Source organism: Mobula birostris, unplaced genomic scaffold (genome assembly GCF_030028105.1).
Source record: "Mobula birostris isolate sMobBir1 unplaced genomic scaffold, sMobBir1.hap1 scaffold_1303, whole genome shotgun sequence".
Lineage (NCBI taxonomy): Eukaryota > Metazoa > Chordata > Chondrichthyes > Myliobatiformes > Myliobatidae > Mobula > Mobula birostris.
In genome coordinates, this window is record NW_027274344.1 from 40001 (window position 1) to 50000 (window position 10000).

Genomic DNA, 10000 nt, shown 5'->3' on the forward strand with positions numbered 1-10000 from the left:
CCAGCCAACTTTTTGGCGCGGTTAGGGGCATAATTAGTGTTGTCCCCCTTGGCGGTAAAGTTAGGCGCCTCTTCGTTAACCGGCGCCGCTGCGTTAGCCGGAGCTCGCCTCGGTCGGTCGGTGGGCGGCCCTCCGGCGGGATTGCTCCCACCGTGGATGGATGGCGCGCCTCGACCGGCCAGAGGCCGTGGAACCCGCCTGCCCGAAAGTCCCAAGTTGTGACTCGAGACATCGGGTAGGCGCGGGGAGCTCCGGTGGTCCGGCCGAAAATGCCGCCGCCCGGCCGGCACAGCCCTCCGAATCGGTCCCCAGGCGGACTTCCGCCAGTGGGAATTGGTCCGAAAATTCGTACGGGCAAAGTTGAGATTCGGCCGTAAATGCCGCCACGCGGCCCGGGTTAACGATGTGGGGAGGCCCGTGCCGCCTGTCGACCACTCCTCGGTGATCGTGAAAACCGCCTCCCCATATATCTGCAGGAACCCCGCCAATGCCCCCGTACAGAAATCGCATGTGTCAAAGGGGCGGCCGAACTTGACCCCGGCGGCCGGGGCTCTGGAACTCCCGGCCGGCAGTGGCCGGCAAATCCGACCCGCATCCGGACTTCCGAGCCAGACTTGGTTAACGAATTGCACCTGGGTAACCAAAACTCCCTGGACCACCCGATCTCCGGACACATGGTTCAAGCTCACACACCCACACACCCACCCACCCACCCACCGCGCGGGCCCCGTGCGCCGTAGCATTGGAAGAGGAGGGCTGCGCCAGCTGTTTTTTTTTATCGAATTGTCAGGGTCCGGTCGGGTTAAGGATTTGACAGGGCCAGCTTGACGAAATTCAGTGAAGCGCGGGTATTCGGCGGGAGTAACTATGACTTAAGGCGGGGGGCCCATGGGCCAGCAAGGAGTTTCTGGTGAACATCGGCCGGGACATTTTGACGGCGGGGCAAGACGTCGTTGTTATTGAGAGTGAAGGGTTTGTCCTCAGCTGGTTGATTGTCGAATAGTCGGGGCTGCCGGGCCGGTTACCGATTTGCCCGGCCGGCTTGGTTAACGAATTGTCATGGTTGGGTTGGTTAACGAATTGTCGGGTTTGGGCTTGGTTAACGATTTGCCCGAGCAGGGTGGGTGAACACATTGTCAGGAGCGTGCGCAGTTGGTTCACGAAACTGCCTGTTCCGGGTTTCTAGAGCATTGTCAGGCCCGGCCGGCCGGGTTAGCGGCTTGCCAGACCCAACTTGACGAAATTCAGTGCAGCGCGGGTAATCGGCGGGAGTAACTATGACTCTCTTAAGGTAAGGAGGGGGGCCCATGGGCCAGCAAGGAGTTTCTGATGAACATCGGCCGGGACATTTTGACGGCGGGGCAAGACGTAGTTGTTATTGAGGGTGAAGGGTTTGTCCTCAGCTGGTTGATTGTCGAATAGTCGGGGCTGCCGGGCCGGTTACCGATTTGCCCGGCCGGCTTGGTTAACCATTTGCCCGAGCCGGGTTGGTTACCGAATTGTCAGGGTTGGGCTTGGTTAACCATTTGTCCGAGCCGGGTTGGTTAATGAATTGCCATGGCCGGGTTGGTTAACGCAGTTTCAGGGTTGGGCTTGATTAACGATTTGCCCGAGCAGGGTTGGCTAACGCATTGTCATGAGCGTGCGCGGTTGGTTCACGAAACTGCCTGTTCCGGGTTTCTAGAGCGTTGTCAGGCCCGGCCGGCCGGGTTAGCGGCTTGCCAGACCCAACTTGACGAAATTCAGTGCGGCGCGGGTAAACGGCGGGAGTAACTATGACTCTCTTAAGGTAAGGAGGGGGGCCCATGGGCCAGCAAGGAGTTTCTGATGAACATCGGCCGGGACATTTTGACGGCGGGGCAAGAACTAGTTGTTATTGAGGGCGAAGGGTTTGTCCTCAGCTGGTTGATTGTCGAATAGTCGGGGCTGCCGGGCCGGTTACCGATTTGCCCGGCCGGCTTGGTTAACCATTTGCCCGGGCCGGGTTGGTTAGCGAATTGCCATGGCCGGGTTGGTTAACGAATTGTCGGGTTTGGGCTTGGTTAACGATTTGCCCGAGCAGGGTGGGTGAACACATTGTCAGGAGCGTGCGCAGTTGGTTCACGAAACTGCCTGTTCCGGGTTTCTAGAGCATTGTCAGGCCCGGCCGGCCGGGTTAGCGGCTTGCCAGACCCAACTTGACGAAATTCAGTGCGGCGCGGGTAAACGGCGGGAGTAACTATGACTCTCTTAAGGTAAGGAGGGGGGCCCATGGGCCAGCAAGGAGTTTCTGATGAACATCGGCCGGGACATTTTGACGGCGGGGCAAGAACTAGTTGTTATTGAGGGCGAAGGGTTTGTCCTCAGCGGGTTGATTGTCGAATAGTCGGGGCTGCCGGGCCGGTTACCGATTTGCCCGGCCGGCTTGGTTAACCATTTGCCCGGGCCGGGTTGGTTAACGAATTGTCAGGGTTGGGCTTGGTTAACCATTTGCCCGGGCCGGGTTGGTTAGCGAATTGCCATGGTTGGGTTGGTTAACGAATTGTCGGGTTTGGGCTTGGTTAACGACTTGACCGTGCAGGGTTGGTTAACGCCTTGTCAGGAGCGTGCGCGGTTGGTTCACGAAACTGCCTGTTCCGGGTTTCTAGAGCATTGTCAGGCCCGGCCGGCCGGGTTAGCGGCTTGCCAGACCCAACTTGACGAAATTCAGTGCAGCGCGGGTCATCGGCGGGAGTAACTATGACTCTCTTAAGGTTAAGGAGGGGGGCCCATGGGCCAGCAAGGAGTTTCTGATGAACATCGGCCGGGACATTTTGACGGCGGGGCAAGACGTAGCTGTTATTGAGGGTGAAGGGTTTGTCCTCAGCTGGTTGATTGTCGAATAGTCGGGGCTGCCGGGCCGGTTACCGATTTGCCCGGCCGGCTTGGTTAACCATTTGCCCGAGCCGGGTTGGTTACCGAATTGTCAGGGTTGGGCTTGGTTAACGCAGTTTCAGGGTTGGGCTTGATTAACGATTTGCCCGAGCAGGGTGGGTGAACACATTGTCAGGAGCGTGCGCAGTTGGTTCACGAAACTGCCTGTTCCGGGTTTCTAGAGCGTTGTCAGGCCCGGCCGGCCGGGTTAGCGGGTTGCCAGACCCAACTTGACGTAATTCAGTGCGGCGCGGGTAAACGGCGGGAGTAACTATGACTCTCTTAAGGAGGGGGGCCCATGGGCCAGCAAGGAGTTTCTGATGAACATCGGCCGGGACATTTTGACGGCGGGGCAAGAACTAGTTGTTATTGAGGGCGAAGGGTTTGTCCTCAGCTGGTTGATTGTCGAATAGTCGGGGCTGCCGGGCCGGTTACCGATTTGCCCGGCCGGCTTGGTTAACCATTTGCCCGGGCCGGGTTGGTTAACGAATTGTCAGGGTTGGGCTTGGTTAACCATTTGCCCGGGCCGGGTTGGTTAGCGAATTGCCATGGTTGGGTTGGTTAACGAATTGTCGGGTTTGGGCTTGGTTAACGACTTGACCGTGCAGGGTTGGTTAACGCCTTGTCAGGAGCGTGCGCGGTTGGTTCACGAAACTGCCTGTTCCGGGTTTCTAGAGCGTTGTCAGGCCCGGCCGGCCGGGTTAGCGGGTTGCCAGACCCAACTTGACGAAATTCAGTGCGGCGCGGGTAAACGGCGGCAGTAACTATGACTCTCTTAAGGTAAGGAGGGGGGGCCCATGGGCCAGCAAGGAGTTTCTGATGAACATCGGCCGGGACATTTTGACGGCGGGGCAAGAACTAGTTGTTATTGAGGGCGAAGGGTTTGTCCTCAGCGGGTTGATTGTCGAATAGTCGGGGCTGCCGGGCCGGTTACCGATTTGCCCGGCCGGCTTGGTTAATCATTTGCCCGAGCCGGGTTGGTTACCGAATTGTCAGGGTTGGGCTTGGTTAACCATTTGTCCGAGCCGGGTTGGTTAATGAATTGCCATGGCCGGGTTGGTTAACGCAGTTTCAGGGTTGGGCTTGATTAACGATTTGCCCGAGCAGGGTTGGCTAACGCATTGTCAGGAGCGTGCGCGGTTGGTTCACGAAACTGCCTGTTCCGGGTTTCTAGAGCGTTGTCAGGCCCGGCCGGCCGGGTTAGCGGCTTGCCAGACCCAACTTGACGAAATTCAGTGCGGCGCGGGTAAACGGCGGGAGTAACTATGCCAGCAAGGAGTTTCTGATGAACATCGGCCGGGACATTTTGACGGCGGGGCAAGAACTAGTTGTTATTGAGGGCGAAGGGTTTGTCCTCAGCTGGTTGATTGTCGAATAGTCGGGGCTGCCGGGCCGGTTACCGATTTGCCCGGCCGGCTTGGTTAACCATTTGCCCGGGCCGGGTTGGTTAGCGAATTGCCATGGCCGGGTTGGTTAACGAATTGTCGGGTTTGGGCTTGGTTAACGATTTGCCCGAGCAGGGTTGGCTAACGCATTGTCAGGAGCGTGCGCGGTTGGTTCACGAAACTGCCTGTTCCGGGTTTCTAGAGCGTTGTCAGGCCCGGCCGGCCGGGTTAGCGGCTTGCCAGACCCAACTTGACGAAATTCAGGGCGGCGCGGGTAAACGGCGGGAGTAACTATGACTCTCTTAATAAGGAGGGGGGCCCATGGGCCAGCAAGGAGTTTCTGATGAACATCGGCCGGGACATTTTGACGGCGGGGCAAGAACTAGTTGTTATTGAGGGCGAAGGGTTTGTCCTCAGCTGGTTGATTGTCGAATTGTCGGGACTGCCGGGCCGGTTAACGATTTGCCCGGCCGGCTTGGTTAACCATTTGCCCGAGCCGGGTTGGTTACCGAATTGTCAGGGTTGGGCTTGGTTAACCATTTGTCCGAGCCGGGTTGGTTAATGAATTGCCATGGCCGGGTTGGTTAACGCAGTTTCAGGGTTGGGCTTGATTAACGATTTGCCCGAGCAGGGTGGGTGAACACATTGTCAGGAGCGTGCGCAGTTGGTTCACGAAACTGCCTGTTCCGGGTTTCTAGAGCGTTGTCAGGCCCGGCCGGCCGGGTTAGCGGCTTGCCAGACCCAACTTGACGAAATTCAGTGCGGCGCGGGTAAACGGCGGGAGTAACTATGACTCTCTTAAGGTATATAAGGAGGGGGGCCCATGGGCCAGCAAGGAGTTTCTGATGAACATCGGCCGGGACATTTTGACGGCGGGGCAAGAACTAGTTGTTATTGAGGGCGAAGGGTTTGTCCTCAGCTGGTTGATTGTCGAATTGTCGGGACTGCCGGGCCGGTTAACGATTTGCCCGGCCGGCTTGCTTTACCATTTGCCCGAGCCGGGTTGGTTACCGAATTGTCAGGGTTGGGTTTGGTTAACCATTGGCCCGAGCCGGGTTGGTTAATGAATTGCCATGGCCGGGTTGGTTAACGCAGTTTCAGGGTTGGGCTTGATTAACGATTTGCCCGAGCAGGGTTGGCTAACGCACTGTCAGGAGCGTGCGCGGTTGGTTCACGAAACTGCCTGTTCCGGGTTTCTAGAGCGTTGTCAGGCCCGGCCGGCCGGGTTAGCGGGTTGCCAGACCCAACTTGACGAAATTCAGTGCAGCGCGGGTAAACGGCGCGAGTAACTGGGCCCATGGGCCAGCAAGGAGTTTCTGATGAACATCGGCCGGGACATTTTGACGGCGGGGCAAGAACTAGTTGTTATTGAGGGCGAAGGGTTTGTCCTCAGCTGGTTGATTGTCGAATTGTCGGGACTGCCGGGCCGGTTAACGATTTGCCCGGCCGGCTTGGTTAACCATTTGCCCGAGCCGGGTTGTTTAGCGAATTGCCATGTATGGGTTGGTTAACGAATTGTCGGGTTTGGGCTTGGTTAACGACTTGACCGTGCAGGGTTGGTTAACGAATTGTCGGGGTTGGGTTTGGTTAACGATTTGCCCGAGCAGGGTTGGTTAGCGAATTGTCAATGGTTCGGCTTGGTTAACGACTTGACCGTGCAGGGTTGGTTAGCCCATTGTCAGGAGCGTGCGCGGTTGATTCACGAAACTGCCTGTTCCGGGTTTCGAGAGCGTTGTCAGGCCCGGCCGGCCGGGTTAGCGGCTTGCCAGACCCAACTTAACGAAATTCATTGCAGCGCGGGTAATCGGCGGGAGTCGCTTGGTTAACGTTATGGCCGGGCCAGGCTGGTTAATCAATTGTCCAGGCCCGGTTGGTTACCCAATTGGCCAGGCCGGGGTGGATAACGAATTGGCCAGTCTCGGTTGGTTAACCAATTGCCCGGGCCGGGCCGGGTTGGTTAACGAATTGTCCGGGTCAGACTGGTTAACGAATTGGCATGTCCGAGTAGGTTAACGAATTGCCAGAGCCAGCTTGGTTAACGAATTGTCCGGCTGGGTTGGTGCACTCATTGCCAGGACAGGGTTGTTTAATGAATTGTCCGTTCCCAGTTGGTTCACGAATTGGCAAGGCCAGGGTGGTTAAGGAATTGTCCGGGCCAGGTTGGTTAACGAATTGCCCGTCCTGGCTGGTTAACGAATTGTCAGGGTCAGGTTGGTTAACGAATTGCCATGGCCGTGTAGGTTAACGAATTGCCAGAGCCAGCTTGGTTAACGAATTGTCCGGCCGGGTTGGTTAACGAATTGTCCGTTCCCAGTTGGTTCACGAATTGGCAAGGCCAGGGTGGTTAAGGAATTGTCCGGGCCAGGTTGGTTAACGAATTGCCCGTCCTGGCTGGTTAACGAATTGTCAGGGTCAGGTTGGTTAACGAATTGCCATGGCCGTGTAGGTTAACGAATTGCCAGAGCCAGCTTGGTTAACGAATTGTCCGGCCGGGTTGGTTAACGAATTGTCCGTTCCCAGTTGGTTCACGAATTGGCAAGGACAGGGTGGTTAACGAATTGTCCGGCCGGGTTGGTGCACTCATTGCCAGGACAGGGTTGGTTACCGAATTGTCCGTTCCCAGTTGGTTCACGAATTGGAAAACCAGGGTGGTTAAAGTATTGTCCGGGCCTGGTTGGTTAACGAATTGCCCGTCCTGGTTGCTTAACGAATTGTCCGGGTCAGGTTGGTTAACGAATTGCCAGGGTCTGGTTGGTTGCCGAATTGTCCGGCCGGGTTGGTGCACTCATTGCCAGGACAGGGTTGGTTGACGAATTGCCCGTCCTGGTTGGTTAACGAATTGCCAGGGTCTGGTTGGTTACCGAATTGTCCGGCCGGGTTGGTGCACTCATTGCCAGGACAGGGTTGGTTGACGAATTGCCCGTCCTGGTTGGTTAACGAATTGCCAGGGTCTGGTTGGTTACCGAATTGTCCGGCCGGGTTGGTGCACTCATTGCCAGGACAGGGTTGGTTAACGAATTGTCAGGGTCAGGTTGGTTAACGAATTGCCATGGCCGGGTAGGTTAACGAATTGCCAGAGCCAGCTTGGTTAACGAATTGTCCGGCCGGGTTGGTTAACGAATTGTCCCGGCCAGGTTGGTTAACGAATTGCCAGAGCCAGCTTGGTTAACGAATTGTCCGGCCGGGTTGGTGCACTCATTGCCAGGACAAGGTTGGTTAACGAATTGCCCGGTTCCGAATGGTTAACGAATTGCCCGGTCCCGGTCGGTTCACGAATTGCCCGCCCGCTGATTGTTAACTTTTCGCACCGGCGGGGGATGGCTTGGGTAACGAGCCTCCAAGATCTGTCGGTTAACCATTTGCCCGGTGGCAATTCGTTAACCAAGTCCGCTCCGGAAGTCTGGATGGGGGTCGGATTTGCCGGCCGAGGCCGACCCGGAGTTCCAGAGGCTCGGCCGCCGGGGTCAGATTCGGCCGCCCCTTTGACACATGCAATTTCTGTACGGGGGCATTGGCGGGGTTCCTGCAGATATATAGGGAGGCCGTTTTCACGAGTTGTTGAAGTATTCGGTAGATGGCACCGGCCTCCCCAATTGGTTAACCCGGGCCACGCGGCAGCTTTTCCGCACGATTCCGAAGATTGCCGGTATGGATTTTCGGACAAATACCCAATTGCGGAAGTCTGTCAGCGGGACCTATTCGCAGGCCCATGCCGGCCGAGGGGCGGCATTTTCCGTATGACTACCGGTGCTCCGGCCGCCGAATGGAAACCTTGCCCGAATGAATTTCTGACAAAGTCCCGAGGCGGGAGCCAGTAAGGGGACGTATTCGGCGGGCCGTGCCGGCCGAGCGGCGGCATTTTCGGAGGGACAACCGCAGGTCCCGCCGTCGATCCGAGACCTTGGCTGAAGAGTCGAAAGTAATCTAAGTCCCGACTCGGAAGTCAGAATGAAGGCGACTTCGGGGCCCTCCTGCCGACCGAGGCGGCCGATCGACGGCGGCACTACCGGAGGGCCGCCCGCCGAGCCAGCCGCGTGCCCTCGGCGCCACGCCGGTTAACCAATTGCCGTCGGAAGCCTGTGAAGGTCGGATCTGCCCCGTCGGGCGGGCCCGAGGTCCCCCGCGACCGGCATGAGCTCCGGGCGTCGTGCCGCCGGTTTGACACATGTCATTGTTGCACGGTCTGTCGCGGCTCTGGTTAACGAGTTAGGCCCGGAAGTCACTATGGGGGTCGGATTTGCCCCGCCTGGCGGGGCCAGAGTGCGACCTTCCCGGCAGGACTTCCGGGAGGCATCCCGCCGACTTGACACATGCAATTTCTGTACGGGGGGATTGGCGGGGTTCCCGGAGATTTACGGGAACACGTTTTCCAGACACACTTAGCAGGGTGACTAGTGGTACGGTTGACACAGTGCAGAGTTCTAAGTGAGCCTTACTCAATTGTGACTCAGTAAGCGGGAGGCCGGGCGAGCTCCGACTTAACAATGATAAAAGCCTTTTTTTCGCTATTTCCGAAAAAAATGACAAAGTCCAAGAACGCAGCGGGGGCTGCGGACAGACAGAGTCTGAGCGCGGACCGCGGGCGGCGGCCGGCAGACCGACGGTGGCAAAAGCTTTATATCGATCCGAAAAGCAAAGAGGCATTGTGTGTACCAAGACGGAGAAGGGACAAGCCTGCCGCTGGTGCCCTCGCGAGTGTCGTCTGCGTTAGACCTCTGTTCCCCGATCGATCCGGCTTGGTCGGTCCTACCTTTGGGAGAGGCCGAGTGGAAGCGACGGTCTCGACACGTGCGCCGAACTTCCGTGCTCGGCTCGTTACCATCTCCGGAGGTGGGCAGGTGGGTCTGCCGCGGGGCGGCCCGATTGCCGACCGAGGGCTTCATGCTTTGGGCGGAATTGACGTTGGGCATTCGCACGTTTGCACCACGATCGATTGACGGAGTCTCCCGCCGGCGGACGGGACTGCTGTGCGCATAGACGACGGGGGCCGGTCGAACGACCGTCGACCATCCCGAGAAGGCAGCTACACCCACGCGCATATACCTAGGCGGTGAAGGTGCGGACCTCACCGGCGCGATCGACGGGGTGGGATGGCGAGGCGTTCACCGGCGCGGCGTTAGGCCCTGGGCCGACGGAGGCGAGCGGCGACCGTCGACCGTCCTGAGAGCCAGCTCGGCGGAAGGGTGCGGGTGCGGACCTCACCCAGCGACGCGGCTCGATAGGGGATGGCGCGGCACTGCGACGACAGACATGGCCCGAGAGAGCAAGGGACGGGCGCGCCGGCCGCAGCAGCACTCTTTCGCGCCGTAGGGGCAAGGCGAAAGAGTCGGGAGAGTTCCATAGGCCAGAGTGGCAGGGAGATGCCCGGTTCAGCCTGACTCAACCGAAGCGTTGATCCTCGGTCACCAACGAGAGAAAGGAGAGGCTCTGCGCGCGCGGTGCTACCGACTGACGGCCGGCCGATGTGCGATTTCCAGAAGGTCGGGCGGCACCCGCGCGTTCCCTCCCCGCTCCAGCAGAGGCCGGAGACGTCCGGTCGCCAGAGCGGTCCGCGTGCAGCCTCCGGTTCCGCGAGAAGGCTAGTGTCCTCGGGACGAGGAGAGCCTTGTGAGCGGTCCGGCGGGCGGTGCAGCAAATTGTCGGTACGTTTCTCGGCATTGTCATATACGAATCCTGAGAGAGAAAGAGAAAAGGGGTGTCCGCGACGCGTACGTGGGCCAAGG